This window comes from Numenius arquata, chromosome 5, assembly GCF_964106895.1.
Source record: "Numenius arquata chromosome 5, bNumArq3.hap1.1, whole genome shotgun sequence".
In the NCBI taxonomy this organism is placed as follows: Eukaryota; Metazoa; Chordata; class Aves; order Charadriiformes; family Scolopacidae; genus Numenius; species Numenius arquata.
The window spans coordinates 7132858-7150179 of record NC_133580.1 but is presented as its reverse complement, the minus strand read 5'-3'; positions in this window follow the sequence as shown (position 1 = coordinate 7150179).

Here is a 17322-nt window from a genome sequence, read left to right as displayed (position 1 = left end):
CAAAATGTGGAAGTTCCGCTCATGATTTTCTAAACTAGAGCTCCTTTATTTTAACATTATCAATGCTCATTTCTGTTAAAAGGTAACATTTTTGGGAAAGTTTGAGCAAAACACCCTTAGGTCTCTGATTTATGAAAGTGTAAGAAATACATATTCTGGTGTTCATTTCAATAAATTACTACATCTTACTATTTAGAAACCAGCATTACCATGACAGTGCTCTTCAGGATTATAGAGATAAAAATCCCTGTCCAATAGCATTAGCGAGACGGTAAGGCTGATGGATCCTGGGGTCAAGTTTTAAAGCTAAGGAGGAGTGCTTTCTGTGAATATTTATGAGAAAGAACTAGATAGAATTGATATTGGAAAGGGCTCCAGTAGTGTACAAGCTGTGTGAATTAAAGTTATTCTTCCCAAGACATTTTCCCTTGCACAAACTACTCACCTTTTAATCAAAACTTACAACTTTGATGGTACCATATTGAAACACGGAAAACAAAAGAAAATAAAATGTGCTTAAATTTATGACTGGAGAGAGTTCCTAGGAAGAGACGGCAACAAGGAAAGCATATCCACATCAGAAACTGCAGCTTTTATATTACATTATATTTTTATCCTAAATTTGTTTCAATCCTCGTATAATCCTCAGCCCATGTGGTAAACTGCATGTTGAGAGCATAATTCTAGAAGGATTATCACTGCACAAATATTTTTGGTAATTGCTCCATCTTGGAGGAAGTGGGCCCTGGCAGAGCCAATAAACTTTAAAATTGTGACAGTGTGGTGGAAAATTTTAAAATGCAAAGCCACCATCAAACCCGGTCACAAGTTGCACCTTTAGTCACAGGTATTCATTTAAAAGAAACTCATGGCTTGGTCAAATCAGGTAAGATCAAGCAGGACACTGAAAACACAAAAATCCAAAAGGTGGTCTAGGAACTGCCTATTTGTTTCCTTGTATATTAGAAAGAATCATTTTAGCTGCTTTTTTCCCCCCAAGGTTCCCAGCTTAGTTTGCTAACTTATCAGTCCCATTGCTTCTTTCCCTGGTTATCATGAAGGAATTGCATCTTTGCAGCATGAAACCAGCCCAGCTTGCTCCTCCTCACAGCACCTGTCAAGAGGAATGCTTTGACTTTGCAGGAGAAAAAATGGATTTCTTAGATGTGCCACTGATATCCCTCAGCATGCTGCAGCCCAGCCTGTACAGCCTGGGGAACTCTTATAGATCCTCCACAAAGCACTGACTCAAGGGATAGAGAACAACAGCTGAATTTCTATACAAAGCTGGGACCGATGATCATGCCCATGCTGTGTGGAGGAGTTATATTATCCTTTTAGTTGACACAGATACTCCGAATGCTTTTATATACTCTTTGAATACAGAGTTTGAATAACCCGGGTAATAACCACCAGGAGAATTTTCTCTGAGAGATTAAATATGTAATATTTTATAACCCAGTTTAAACATGTCCCATGCAAAATTCAGGACTGGTTTTCAATATATAATTTTCTTTTAATTTTTAAACAAGTTCTTGCAATGATTTTCATTTTATTATCTGTATCTATGGAATGATGAACAAATCAAAATACAAAAATCTACAGATAATTTGATATTTAATCATTAATCTATTCTTGTAAAATGACATTTTAACGAATCATAAAATTAGATGTAATCAGAACTATATCTGTCACTATATAATTAGATTGCTGAGTTGTCAAATAACAGAAATCCATTATCCTTACATAAACTTTTAGTTTCCAAGGCAATTTAGTCTCTAAGCTCTGAAGAGCTGGTAGTTAAAGAAGTGTGGTTTCCTTTTAAGTTTAATGTAGAGAAAACTAAAATTCAAAATGAAGGACAAAAAGAGAATTATGGAACAGTAACAAAATGAAATGAAATCAAAGGATTTTTTTAAATAAAAACATAAATTCTGGAAAAAAATAATTAAAAAAGGAATATTTGGAAGAAATCTTGAATATTATCAGGAAACTTAACTGATGTGTCTTAATCCAATGCTTTTTATCATTAATGAATGGACTCCATTAATGGAGTCTCCAGATACTTTATTTCACTTTTTGCAAATCTACTCACAGTAGGTTTAGAAGTGATGCAAAAAGAAGCTTACGTGAAAAAGAAATTAAAATAATAGCTGATTTGGGAGGAAGGGAAATCAACAACCTTCATTAGCTTGGAAAGAAAATCTTTTCCATTGATCTAGCTTTTAGAGCCAGACAAAAAATAAAAATATATAGATTATAGATCTGCAAATGGAGGACTCATTTTGAGCTGCATTGATTTTCAATTTGTGGAATAGTTTGTGATTAACTCCCTCCCCCCCAAGTTAAATTACGTATTACTTTAATTTATTGAGGGTTTTTTTCTCCATGTTAAAAAGAAAGAAAAAAACACAAACAAAAGCAAAACCAATTAACCCCCCCCCCCAAGATCAACAAAGGAAAGAGTGGTGTATCTTTGCAACACAGGTAAATATTCTACGTTCCCTTTTCTCATTCCTGTTCAAGGGGAACTACCACCTGCTTACTGTTACTCTTTCGCTGTACTTATCCAAGTTTTCTATCTTTAGAAATTTTATTCCTTCCACAACTTTTGTTTCCATCTCCCTTTTCTGCTCTCTAGCCTCTTTTCTTGTTTTGAATCCGAATCTGGGATGCTTTGCAGGATGGTTGATTATTAGAGAAAGCTATAAGAAATATGAAACAATTTTTTTGTGTATGTATATGTAGATTCAGCTGACTATACAACAGTCTCAGAAAACTGCAGCTTAGTAGGGTTCTTCCCTCAAATGGTGAGCACTGACCATTTCGTGGTTCAAGAGAACTTAAGAAGGCAAGTCTGCATAGAGAAAATTAGAGATGTGGTTCATTTGAAAGGTTTTGTCACGAAAATTTGTCTCCTTAGTACCAGATCTCCTTGATGTCACTGTTTCTCACCAACAGGCTTGTTAATCTATTACTATTATTATTTCCTCCAAAGTCTGTGCAGCAATCCCTTAGGACACCATGAAAACCAATTTTCACAATGGGTGACTACTGTACAACTATCAATCCAGAAGCTTTAGAAAAGTGTCAGACACTGTTGTGTACTATTTAATTTCCTCTAGACCAACCTGTATCCCAGAAACCTGAGGGCCAAAAGCTCTTAGTTTGGTCATAGTAAGTCCAACTGTACATGTGGTTCTGGCACATGAATGACAACACTCATGAAAAAATTAGGCTATTTTCCCAGATACTCTGCATCTGGGTATTTATAAACTGCACAGATGGGGGAGGGAGGGAGGGAGAGAGAAGAATTTTCCTGTTCTGTTTAAAAAGCTCTCTTCCTTGTCACTGAACTAGGAAAGGAGGAGGACAGATGGACCGTGTTGTTAATCTTAATGGCATTCTCATACAGCTTTTTATTACAAGACCAAACCCTCCCTGTCATTCTATACTACTTTTGTGGAGATTCTTCCAACTCCTCCACTAACAATATCAATGAACTGTTTATTGCCCCTTGATATAACTTTTTTGTTCTTACAACAGACTTAAAAAAAATATTGCGGGCCTATAATCTAAAATGAGGACATGCCATCTGGTCCTGTATAATACCCCTATGTTCTTCTGCCTCGTCCCCTCATGCAGTCCAGTCCTGTCTTTCTCTTTTTGACTGTAGATGCCTGTTAAAATGTTGTCTTAATTGCTTGCTGTTGGGGGGATGAACGGAGTGGGGGCGTTGGTGGTTTGGGTTTTTTGAGCGGGGGAAAGGCATGTGTTACTTTGTATTACTTTGTCTCAGACTGCTGTGCCACTGCTGTGCCTCTTGCTTATTCTGTTTATCCCATTCACAATTCAGACAGCTGAAGCTCAAAAAAGACCCAGTGTAAGAGAATTGAAGTCAGGAGGTACCTGTGTTGCGCAGACGCTGACGTGACCACTGATGTGCAAATATCCATGGGCCTGGCTGCTGCCCATTACCTTCTTCCCCCAAAATGAAGTAACTGGCAAGCAGGATTCCGGTAGGTTGTTATTTGGCCTGTAGTATCCTTCCCCTTCTGTGTCATGGGCTTTCAGACAGACTAGGAATTATTCATGTGGCAAACATCTGGATTTACATAGCAGCCAGTAGAGCTAATTTGTTCTGGCATGGAAAAGGGACATGTGCAGAACAGAGCTAACGACCCTACATCAGAACCTGGTGAAGGGCACGCCAGTAGCACTACACTCTCCATCCACCCAGAAAAGTATAATTTAGGGAGAGGATTACAAAGAATTACAAAGATTTTAGAGGAAGGATTATATTGGCTGCTCAATGGCACATGGACGTTGTCTAGCACCTTCACAGGAGCTTATGGCTAAAACCATAATAATCTGTATTTTGTTGCTAGGACTGATTTATCAGGAAGGCAACAAAATGAAGCAAAATAAACTCCAAAACAAAAGAGCAACATCTGATAGGGCTTACAGGAAAGTAAACAAGAAGCTTACAACAGTGCTTATGCATGCCATTAACACTTACATACAGTCCATCTCTTGGCCCAGCCGAATGTGTCTGTCACCATCCAGAGGCAGGAACAACAAATTGTACTCAAGCCTGTGGGAAACCATAGTTATAATTCGTCTAGCACAAGCAATGGACAGATCAAAGAAACTTTTAATTTAGGAATAAAAGGGAGAGAAAAATTATAAGAGAAAAGCTAAGACATCTCAGATTCTGCTAGGTTTTCATATATTATTCTATACTTATTTGCTCATTTAGATACACAGGGAATAGATGAGAAAATAGCTTTTCCACAAAGATATTCAGTAAGGAAGAGGGATAGATCTCTTTGCAAGCAACTGCCACCATCTCTTTCTCCATGATACATGCCAGTCTTAGGAGGAGATACCTACAAATATCCCCAAACATACCTCACAATCTTGCTTCTTTCAGGACATGAAACTGTTTTCTGGGTATTTGGTTTGCTTTTGGTCTCACTGGAGGAGCCAGAGGTTGGCAAAAGGAGTTGCACAAAGATGGAGTAATCAACACCTGCCCTTTGAAAGCCAAAATCTTCTGAACGCAAGTGAGCTAACTGAAGGCACACAACTACAGGATCAGCTCTCTTTGGTTTCTTAATGAATCCAATTTTTGTATGTACATGAGGTATGGTTATCATCTCACAAGTGGAAGAAGCATGTGGTTACGTGCAGTTATGAATCATCCATTTTAACTCTCTTCCAACCAACTCCTCTGATATTCTGATACTCCTCAGTATCAGAAATGCTATTTTTCCAAATTTTCTCTAGGGGAAACACTTCAACCTCTCAGCAAAATGGTGATTTCTCCATGAATTACATTAATCTGAGTTGTGGGATGGTTGGCTAAGAAGATATCAGGCTCTTTTTTCACTCTAAAAGACATGAAGGGCAGAACAGCTGGAAAACAATGATTACAGATATGATGAAAGTCGGAGTGAGAAGTCAAACACATCTTTTCCCATACCAGGTGTTGATTAAACAAAGAGTGTCTGCTGAGGTTGGAGAAATAACAGCCTTTTCTCACTTTTATTATCTGAAGCTTGAAAAATTTGATAGCTGAAATGTAACAACATGTTCCGAATTATTTTCCTAGTTTCAGTAGTATCTTTGGTTGATTTCATCTCTAAAAACATATTGATATATAATGCTGAAAGGGATAATGAGACAGTGGTACTTCAATGTTTCTCTCATTGATGTCCCAGAATGGTATATTGATTCTATTTAACTCCTAATTAGCTCACATTATTAAATTACAAGCATTCAGGATATAAATTAGTTTAAATGATCAATCAATGCAAAATAAGGTCAAGATTACTAGTGACAGACTGGATAGGCAGATAAATAGATCAATAGAAAGAAATAAAGATAGATCAATCAGAAGTTTAGACTAAATGGAAGAAGTAGGTCGACCTTTTTTCTCGTTCTTAATTACATACCCGCTGGCTTTTTCTGTGGGGACTTGAAATCTTGAAGTCTATTTCTACACTGCATAATTATAATTCTCAGATCTGACTGATCATGTCAAATCTTAAAGCCGAACAAATAGTGAAAACTAGGCATACTGAGATGTTGAGCCATCAAATCACATTAGTAAAGTCATAGCTTAATAGAATCCTCTACTAATTCCGCCAAGTTCAGATATGGAGACCACTGAAATACTTTAAAAAAAAAAGAAAAAAAGAAAAGCTCCATATTAATTAAAGAAACTTACAAGAAATCAATCTAGACTGGTGCATAACCTTAAGTTGAACTGTTAGATTAGGCTGATTGTAAATTGTGATTTTTTTTTTCTGATATTTCCCAAGCATTAATTATTGAAAGCAACACACAGTCCTAATTTAACTGATATTCCCAAATCAAGAATTTCTTTTCTTGCCTCTGTCACTCCACTGAATGGAACATGGTATATCATCTAGTAAACTTTTCACTTTCACAAAGTATGTCTGATCTTGTCTCAGCCACATCCAGAACATCTTATATTTTGGCCTCATTAGCCAAGAATAGTCTGGATTCTTCTTAATGATCCCTAAGGATCACTCAGGTTTCTGCACAAACTAGGACAAGCTATTTCACTTTTTTGTGCCTTGGCTTTCCTGTCTGAAAATAAGGACGTTTATTTTTGCCCCCTTTTTTTTAAATTAATTGAAGTGCTGATGAAGAAAACTTTTAATGTTAAAGAGAGCAATTATTTTATTTTCTCTTTTCCTATCAAAATATCACCTCAGGTTTGGATGTTAAAACCCTGTTAATAACGTTAAAAGGTATGTGCCAGTTGTTGGTTTTACAAAGGCTCTGGATTGTATTGCTAACTACTCAGATTAAAATCTATGTCTTGAGTTATGACTATATAATTTCTTGCAGGGTTTCTTGAAGCTCCCCTCCAAGGTATGTCTGGGTACAGGGACGCCTTTATGTGTCTCTGTATGTCTTCAGGTGCACCCACAGGTATAGCCTGAAGCACGGACAACCTTCTGGGTTTATGCCTATCTCCTTCTTTACCAATCCTGTCTCCAGGAGCAGCTTCTGGCCACTGTGCCAGCATTTGTGTCGCTGGAAGGAGATAAGCAGCAGAAGAGGTTGTATTCACAAGTGCTCTCACCCTCCAGATACTGGGTGGATAAATAAGTCGTGTCAAGATGATCCAGAAGGATACTTTCTTGGTATATCTACCAAATGGCTTATTCACTACACAATGAAGCCTAGGGAACATGTGAGCAAGCCAATTTCTTCCAGTAGCAGAGGATTAGACTTTATGAGCCGGGAATTTCCATGTTTCTATAAAAACTGAGCCCTCATCTGCCTTTAATCAGATGTAAAACTTTTCCATGTTTACTTACCAGTAAGATTTCTGAATATATTCTTTACTCTCTTTCTTTTTCCTTGTTTTCTACTGTATACCACACTTCTTAGTTGCCCACTGCAATGCACTTCCCCACAGTAGCAGTTGCTATGTATTAGAGCTGATTAAAAACATAGAGGAATGTATTGAAGGAAGAAGTTATTGAAGTCACTCCTGGAGAGTCTGCACAACCATTTCATGCATTCAGAAAGTTACAAATGGTGTGGAAAAAATAAGTCAAAAAAAGCAAGGAAGAATTTCAAATAATTCTTCCTGACAGTAAAACCACACGTTTCCAAATACTTCTGCACTACATTTTCAGCTCCCATTTGTCCTCCCAGTCTCAAATGCTGACCTCTCTGACCAAAGTAGTTTCTCTTGTTTCTCTTTGAATTCAATGGCTGCTGCAGTTACTTTACTCACTCTTCCAAACTGCATACTGCTTTTCATTTTAAGTCTGCAGAATTCTCCTACTTACAAAATAAAAAAAATAAATAAAAAAAAAAATCAATGCTTATCTGCCTTATAGCTAATACGAGCAGCACTAGATCCTTCAACAGTCTTCTGATGATGTGCATTATTGTAGGTGTCTAGTCTATGAGTCTGAATACAGCAGAACAGATGAGATGTCTTTCTCTAGACAGACTCCTCATCAGCCTTTTCAAACTCCCACTGGAAACTCACTGTTTATTCTCTCCTCACCACCCACTCAGCCTTGCTGCGCTTCAGCAGCTGCCGTAAAGTTCTCCCCTTGATGCTAATGCATAACTCACATCTGCATTAATCAGAGTATGTATGTAGAAGGAGCGAGGGGGGAAATATAGCCTCCTGTGAATTTGGAAGCTCCAAGAGCATCTAAAAATATGTTATCCTTTCCCTGAATGTACTATTAAAAATAAAATAAAGCATCCCAAACACACAGGATTCAGATCAAGATACTCAGACATCTGAACTAAGGCAAGTTCATTTTTCCCTTGTTTATCTGGTGGTGTTCACGTCTATTAAAAACAAACAAATGACAAACAACCGCACAGTACTCTGGAGAATATTGCTGTCCTGCCATACTAAACTAAAATGTGAAATATTTTATACAATCCTGACATTGAAAATTTGCTCAAATTGTCATAAATCACACTTGTCTCATGCATTTATGTTAGCTGCTGAATACTGAACTGACTGCACAACATATCTATGGAAATTACACACCAAGTAAGGAGAAAAAAATAAAATAAAATTAGTTTTCTTCAATAAATTACAAACTACAGGAGTTACAAGAAAAAAATAACAAATGATGTCACAGATTTTCTTAATTTTGAGACAAAGCTATCAGTATATTTTTGCAGTAAAAATAAAAATATTAGGTGGAGGAAATTAGAGCAATAGAGCCCATATCACAGGGCAGATGATCTGTTTTAAAGAGATGGTTATATTACCAGTAGCAGACATACAGGTGTCCAAATATCTTTCTCACAGCCATTTACTTAGTAATTTGAAGTTCAACATAAAATAAATTCCTAATTTACCACACTCAAAATATTCAGTGTTTTTTTCCCAGACTACCCAGGGAATATGAACTCAGGTCTTCTCCTCCCTGTGCATCTCTCTTGTATTTTACCATGTCTGCCCAATCCTAGCCAATGCTATTATAAGAAGAAACACAGTAGAATTGCAAGTTCACAGCATCCAGTTATGTCAGTTAGTCTCTAAAACAAAAAGGAAGAGGGGGTAAAAAATGACAAAATTTGAACAGGAATCTGAGAACTATATTCTGGGAAGCAACTAACAGTTTTGTTTACTGAAGTTTAGAAAGGACAAAAGATGAGAATTGTAAGCAAAAGGTAATTCAATTCGTCACATAAGGCAAATGACCTACTGTGATAAAGTTATATCTGTCATCTTTTAGGTGGCTTCTTGCACGTAAATACAGGAGTCGTGCACATGATGATCTTCATCACTGTTCTGAGGACACTGACAGATTACAGAACTGACAAGGTCTTTCTAGGACTTAGACATGTTCGAAGTATTTCTCCTCTATCTGTGAATAAATCAGAGGAAAATTTTCAGTGGAAGGCAGGTGTGCCCTTCCTGAGTCCCTTTTGTGCTCTCTGCATATAGGTGATTTGTAGTCCGCTCACCAGCTTGACTGAAACATGAGACAATTCCAGATACCAGCTAAAACAGATGCTTGCTGTGTGGATGTTTTCCATAGTGAGCAATTTCCTTCCATGTAGCTTAAAGAGTATAAAGTCTTAAAGAAAAAAAGATCTTAAAGTAGAATAACCCAAAGGTCATCATACTTAACAGGCAAATTATGTTTTCAGTATGTTTGGAAGTTTTTATGTGTTTAATTTACTATATGGTTTTAACTTCTTTTCAGAAATTCCCTCTAGGAATAGTTTATTACTGTAAATGTTCCCCAATCATAAAAAAATTACAGGAGACATTAACATCATGTCTGCACCCACCATTAAGAACTGCAATATTAATGGGATGATTAATATCCAGAAATGAATAACAAATAAAACTTGTACCAGCCTGAAGCCTGATATTCTAAGAAAGATGGAACAGTTGCACAAAGAATGATTGTAATTTAAAAAGAAGCAGCAATGAATGTCTGGGTGGAGGGAAGGAGGAAAATAAAAAGAAAGCTACCAGTTCTGAAGATTATTAAGAGCAATCATTTTATATGGCAGATGATAAAGTAGTACATATGACTTAGCTGGGTGTTGGAAAAATGTTTAAAAAGCAGTAAACAACTGAATAAAACAATGGAGTTAAGGGATACGAAAATGGACATACAAATAAATAGACTTGATGTTCTTTTCCAGATAGAGTCCTAAATACGTAATAACATTTTACACCAAGGATCTTTACAAGAATTAAGGAAAATCCCATTTAGACAGCAGACATGGAGAGAAGCTGAGACACAAGGTTATGGATTTAAGAAGCAATTTGCCTACGGTCCTGCTGGGAGCTGGTGAAAAAGGCAGAACAATTATATAGGTCTGTGAATTCCTTTTCTAACCACTAGACCCTTCCTGTTTGGAAGCAGAGTATGTAGTGACTTGGAACGTTCTCAGGCCCGTTGACTCTTTCCAGCTTTAAACCAATACCTTCTGGCCATGACCTCAGCTCTTTATGCTCTACTTTCCATTCTTATAATCTTAGCTGAAGAATTTCTCAACCAGATCCTTAATTTTTAAATGTTCACAGTTCCACATCATCTTCTGCCTTTTCTTAATTTGGTTTACACCTATTCAAACTGCTGCTCTGGTTATAAGATTGTCTTCCCCAGTTTCTACTTGCCTTTTGATCCAATAGATAAAAAACCCCTAGACCTTTAATATGACACATTTTTCCTCAGATTCTACACTTTCTAACATTATATACCAACTTTTCCTCTATCATCTTCTCAGAAATCTTTTCCTCAAAGCATCTCCATCTTTTGCTTTCTTCTCTTGAAAATACAACCTTAGTCATTTGAACAAAAGGACAGTGCCTCTTTCTTAATTGAATGTGTATGCTGGGAAAAATACCACTGCATTGAAGAGAAACCCAGCATCGTTAAGAGCTAATGATCACTGTGCCTGAGAGGCACTTGGAAGATCCAGACACAGTATGGTCTACTGCTTTTAATGGAGTATGACAATACATTTAGGAGACAATATGTTAAGATTGGTTTGGAATTTCAGGTGGAAATTTGCTGCTATGTCAGGAAAGTCTAAAAACCACTATGTTATTTCCTATTACACTACACAGTAAAGGTAGCTTGATAAACCAGAATAATTAACTTTCTTTTCTTGTCCCCTAGGTTTTTGTTGTGTCTTTTTTTCTTATTTCTCAGTAATTGACAGAAACAAAAAGAAAAATTTTTGATAGTGATATATGAAGAAAATAGAAAGAAAATACAATGTATTAGCATTCCATGGAATGTTGAAAAGAGATGAAAAGAGAACAGTCCTTGAATAAACCAGTACAGAGAAGCTCACAAGCATAGTTTCCATTAATACTGCAATATGCTTTGCATTGTTCTCAACTGTTTCAATATATAATCTTTTCACCTGTCGTATTTGTTTTCAGCTCTGCAGGTATTTACATCCTTACATTTAGAAGCAAAAAAAAAAAAGCTCTAAATTTCCATTTGACATATCTTTACAAAAGCTTCCTAATTGCAAAGAAATCTCTTTCTAAAAGGAAACATTTTATGTGTACTAATCCCGACCTCCCTCTGCCCCAGCAGTGTACTAAGAGATCCAACTCACTATGAAATTTAAGAAATCCTTAGAGAGCAGAGTCCCTCTGTTTACTACTTTCAGTACCAAATATCATGACTCCTGCTTGTTCAGAACCTTGTATCTGGGTGCACAGCCCAAAAACAGGAGGGATCCAGGCAGCTAAGTTAAAAGTTCTCTGCCAAATTTATCTTCGTCTTTGTTAAATGGGTGTCTTGGACATATTCTACTGAGGAAATTCAAAGACTAATGCTGGGAATGGTTCAAAACTTCTAAGCACTGCGAACATGGATTTAGTCCTTGGCTTTGCAGAATATGAAAATAAGATAACCATTTTAAGTTACGTAACTTATAAACAAACTTTCTGGAATGTTAAACATCAAGTAGCTGTATAGTATCACAGGTGTTGTATCTTCTGATAAGGACACACCACCACAGGTAGGTACCTTAATTCATATGACCTACCCTCAGCAGAAGAATACTCTGTATGCAAAAATGTATTTTCATGGTCACTTTGGAACCTACTCAGTCTCAAATATAAACAAATATCTAATAGCAGGAATCTTTGCAAAACCTTTTCACAGATAAATCAGACTACAACTTCGAAACCCTTCTCTGAAAAAAGGCCATGAAAATATTAAAAAAGCATAAACCCATCATATTTCTCTACTTTTTAAATGAATGTCAGACTTGTTCCAATACTGAATTCACTAGAGTCCATCCAAAAAAACCAACCAAAAAAAGGACAAAATAGATGGTCCCATCCAAGTTAGTCTCCTAGAATTCTTTACAGAATAGGAAAAAAAAAATGTGCACACATCCTTTTTACCCAAGGACAAAGTTCATAATAGTGTTCCTAGTACAAAAAAACAGCTGAGTTTTGTTTGTAAAAAGAAATGTCAAGAAAGACATCTACCACTCACAGGGAGCTAGAGGAAATGTGAGACTCGTCAGTGGTGGTGACGCATTGCCTTTATAAAGAAATTAATCTATTTATTTGCACATTGAAAAAGACTTTTGACAGATTGGATTCCTTTGCATTTTCAAGACCCTGAGCTAATCCTCTCATGAGAAGTAAAAGAGGAATTAGCATCAAAGCAACTTTCTGCAATAAGTAGGGTTTTTTTTTCTTGACAGATTTTGATTTATTACAATGCTCTGTAATGCGGGGCTTTTTAGTAAGCCAGAGATTTTTCTAACTTGGCAAATTACAGCTGAACCAGATTTGTAGGCATACTGTATTTATTTATTTTTGTGCTTACTTTATTATACTATATTTTGTACTAATAGGGCAAGGAGCACTGAAGACTGTATGGATTAAAACTACATGGACAGTACTATCAATTCTGTAATAACAGTAAAATAAACAAAAAATAGGCCTTTTTCTTTGCAATTACTCTTTAAAGACTTAATAAATACAGAATCTCAGGTGGCTATGGAGTAATGGAGTCAGGATAAATCAATGGTATGCTATTAGAATTGTCTTAGTGGATAACGTGCAGAAGAAATGACCATTTTATGAAATCTGATAAGGAATATTGTTGAGAAAGACTATGGAAGAAAGGTAAAAAAATTTACAGAACTCAGACTCTACCTTCAGAAAGCAAGCTCTACCACTTCCCTGTAGGTAGCGGAACTGCCCAAAAAGAAGTTGCAATAAGCAGGATAAGGAAGAGTTTCTGTTATTCCTAAAAACACAGATTGATGATTTTTAGCTCTGCCTCCTAGTCATTTGTGAAATACTATGAAATGGTCTGACAAGATTTTTTATTTTATATCTATTTTAATCTTAATTTTTTCCCTGACCTATTGTTTATATCTCTCAATTTTTCCAATCATATTAAGCTTGTCAGAAGCTCCTTTTAAACTCATGTGGGTTTGCTTCCAATGTAGACATTTCAGTGTATTTCCTTTCAATATTTCCTTTCTGCCTTGTAGAAGGGATTAGAAAGGATTTCCACACTACCTGGAAAACATCCAGGTACTATGTGACCTCTTTTCATGGTGATCATGATAGACAGAAATGTTAGAGCAAAACTGAATGGCCTGACCAAATAAGTCCCATTTCTGACATGCTAAGCCAAAAACTGGTTAAGGAAAAATTGGCTTAGCAAAAATGCTAAGCCACCCTCAACCAAATTCAGAACTGAATCTCAAGTACAGTGAAATAAAGGATATCTAATTCTGTCCTTGAGGAGGAAAACACTTATGCTTTGTGCTCGAGACATACAGAGGCTGCACTGGGAACTTCCAAGCAGGTCAAGAATCCAGCTGTACCCCTTGGTATTTGACAGCTGGTACCAGCAATTTTCACCTACTCAAAGTTAACAGATCCAGTGGTTCAGCTAAGGTTAGTTGCAGTGAAATGGTCTAACAGGATTTTTTCATTTATTTATTTTTTAATTTTACTTTCTTTCCTGACCTATTTTTTTGCATCTTTCACATTTTGCACTGATGTTAATTAAGCTTGTCATCAGCTCATATGCATGATACATCTTCACAGACAAGTTATCCAAAGTTAATTTTTAGCATGATATTCATGCGTTCATAATTCAATATTCACATATTCCAACATAGTTTTAAGGAAGGTATATGGAGTAAGAGGATTAGTGCTGAATATTCAGATGCAGGTAAAAGATGGATATCACTCTGTAGTTATTCATAGACTCATCTGTAACTGTTTCCAGAACAAGTCAGTGTTAAGACTTTGTACTTGTGTGGTTTTATGTATAACTCTCTGAAGTCCATGGAAAACATTGGCTCCGATAAGTTTTAGATGAGGTACGTAAAGACAGAACATGGCATCTTATGCTCACAGATGTCAACAGTAGTCCCTCTGTGACTGAATTATCCGAGCCCAATGACGTCTAGCAGTAATTTCAAATGACACAAACTGTGTTAATCGGGACACTACTGGAGGGGTTAGAAAAGGTTGTAATTCTAAAATTCACTCTCTACAGTGAGAAAATTAAAGTTTACCTGATACCATTCGGCTGGAAGTCACTCCACAACTGGCAGCGCACTCAGCACGTTTACATGTGTAATCTTTTAAAGGAATCACAGAATATTTTTGGTTGGATGGGACCTTTGAGATCATCGGGTCCAAACAACAACAACAACAACAAAAAAACAACAAACAAACAAAAATCCCAGAACACCAACACCAAAACCAAACCAAAACAAACACCCACAACCACACCACACCCCACCCACAAACAGACACAAACCAACAATCTTGGGCACTAGAGCATGCCCTGAAGTGCCATGTCTACACGTTTCTTAAATATCTCCAGGGATGGCGACTCCACCACCTCCCTGGGCAGGCTGGTCCAGTGCCTGACCACTCTCTCAGTAAAGTAATTCTTCCTAATACCTAATCTAAATCTCCCTTGCTGCAACTTCAGACCATTTTCTCTGGTCCTGTCATTTCATTTGGGAGAAGAGGCCAACAGCCACCTCTTTACAACCTCCTTTCAGGTAGTTGTAGAGGGCAATGAGGTCCCCCCTCAGCCTCCTCTTCTCCAAACTAAACATGCCCAGTTCCCTCAGCCTCTCCTCATATGACCTGTTCTCTAGACCCCTCACCAGCTTGGTGGCTCTCCTCTGGACACGCTCCAGCAGCTCAATGTCCTCCCTGTAGAGAGGGGCCCAGAACTGAACACAGCACTCGAGGTGAGGCCACACCAGCACCGAGTACAGAGGCAAAGGAAGGTACGAACTTCATCTGCTTGAGCTGAATTAAACCAGTCAGGGGCTGTAGGTACTAGAAGGGACTCAAAAACTTCCACGATGAATATATGGAGGTGTCCTGGTTTGGCCTCAGACGGCAACAAAGAACCAGGTGGCAGCCGCTCGCGCAGACCGGAGCCCCCCCCCCCGCCAGCGCGGCCGTGAGGGGAGAATGGGAAAAAAAAGGCAAAAAAACCTCGTGGTTTGAGACAAAAGCAATTTAACAGAACAGCAAAGGGAGCAAGAAACAACAACAGCAGCAACGCTAACAGAGGAGCCACGAGTACGATACCTGCCGGCCCTGCCCCGGGACGCCCCCGACCCCTCTGCTCCCCCGGGGGTGACTTCCTCTTCCCCCCCCCCACCCCCGACTTCCTGCCCCTCCCCTCCCCGGCTCCGGCTGCCCCCGGGCATGGCTCGGGTGGGAGGGAACACCTGTGTCCCTGGTAGGTCCTGGGAGAATTAGCCCTATCCCCGCCAGACCCAGGGCAGGAGGCATTTGGTAGGCAGTCTCAAGACATCATCCAGAAAATATCTGACATCTAGTTCAGAAGTCATTGTAAGAAAAAGAAGAGAAGAGGCCTGGGTAAACTTATTTACTTGATTTAGTTCAGGGTATTAGACTATTGCTTTTGGATAAAAATATTGTTATAGTTCTACTTTTGTACTGAGTTTTGAGGCATTCAGGCATAGGTACTCTCAGTTAATTACCACTTTAATTATAAATCATGGCACACGGTGATGAGAGACAGATTATGACATGTGAGTGGCTTAACTTTGCTCCTTTCTGGTTTCAGAAATATGAACAAAGATCCTGGTTAGCTGTAACTTCCCCACCCCCCAAATGGAACTGAGCTTTGTATCTGCCCAATGCAAGGCAAGACCAGGTGCCCCAAGTAATTTGTCTTTGCACTGGCTCTTAACTCTCCAAAGATTTCAGCAAAAATTATAAACCACTAAAAAGAAATCCAAAAAGAAGTTTGAGATAGCATCAAATATGGCAGCAGCATTTATATTTGAAGCTGATCTGATAAAAGGAAAAAAGGGAAACACCTGTAGTAGCTGAATTAAAGCTCTGAGGAGTTAAGAAAATTAGAACAGAAGAAGATGGCAGTATTGAGGCTGAACCCAAAGCTGAGAGAAAATATCTAATCTGCATCACAGGCTGCTTTTTAGAACTTAGAAAACTTTTAATGCTTTGATTGGATAAGGTACAGTAATGACAGTCCCATTTTCCACTGTGCCCTTGAATTGATTTTTTTTTTTTCAAAATGGCATCCTTCATCCTCCATTTGAACTTAATAAGAAAATAAATGAACCAAGAAACATGGACTATTTCAGAAACAAGAGTCCTTCTTGTGCCTGCCTGACATAACATAGGCAAAACAGGATAATGATCAATTAATGTTGAATGTTTCTGAGAGACTTACTATGCAGCAAAAGCAATGCAAAGAAGCAGAAGGTGGGAGGCAAAAAGGAAAGGAGAAAAGCTATGTGGTCAGAATATGTTAAAGGGAAAGACAAACTGAGTATATATTCAACTTGGATTTTCTACCTTCCATTCAAATCAAGGAAAACATACACGGAGTAATACTACCTTCTTGCCAAAACATGTATTTCAAGCTTTTAGAAGATTGACTTTGAGAAGTCTAAGCTATAACCTAGACATCTCTGAAGATACTTCTTTTTTACTTCTTTTGTTATTTTTTATAATTTCTTCATAGATTGTTGAGGAATCAAATATTTTAGAGAAACATTACCTGAAGAACCCACTTCATCCACTTGTAAGGGAAGTTTTGTCCTCTAGGCTCATAAGCTCCATTCTGTCGTAAGTTCTGATGACTTCATCCAGGAAGTATGGATGTTGTGAAACGGCAAGGACTGTAGTCAAAAGCTGATTGTAGATCTTATACTGGGTATTAAATAAATAACAACAGAAAATTAAAGGGTGCCTTTGAATCTATAAGATCGAGATCTGTCATGAAGCCAAGGACAGAAGGA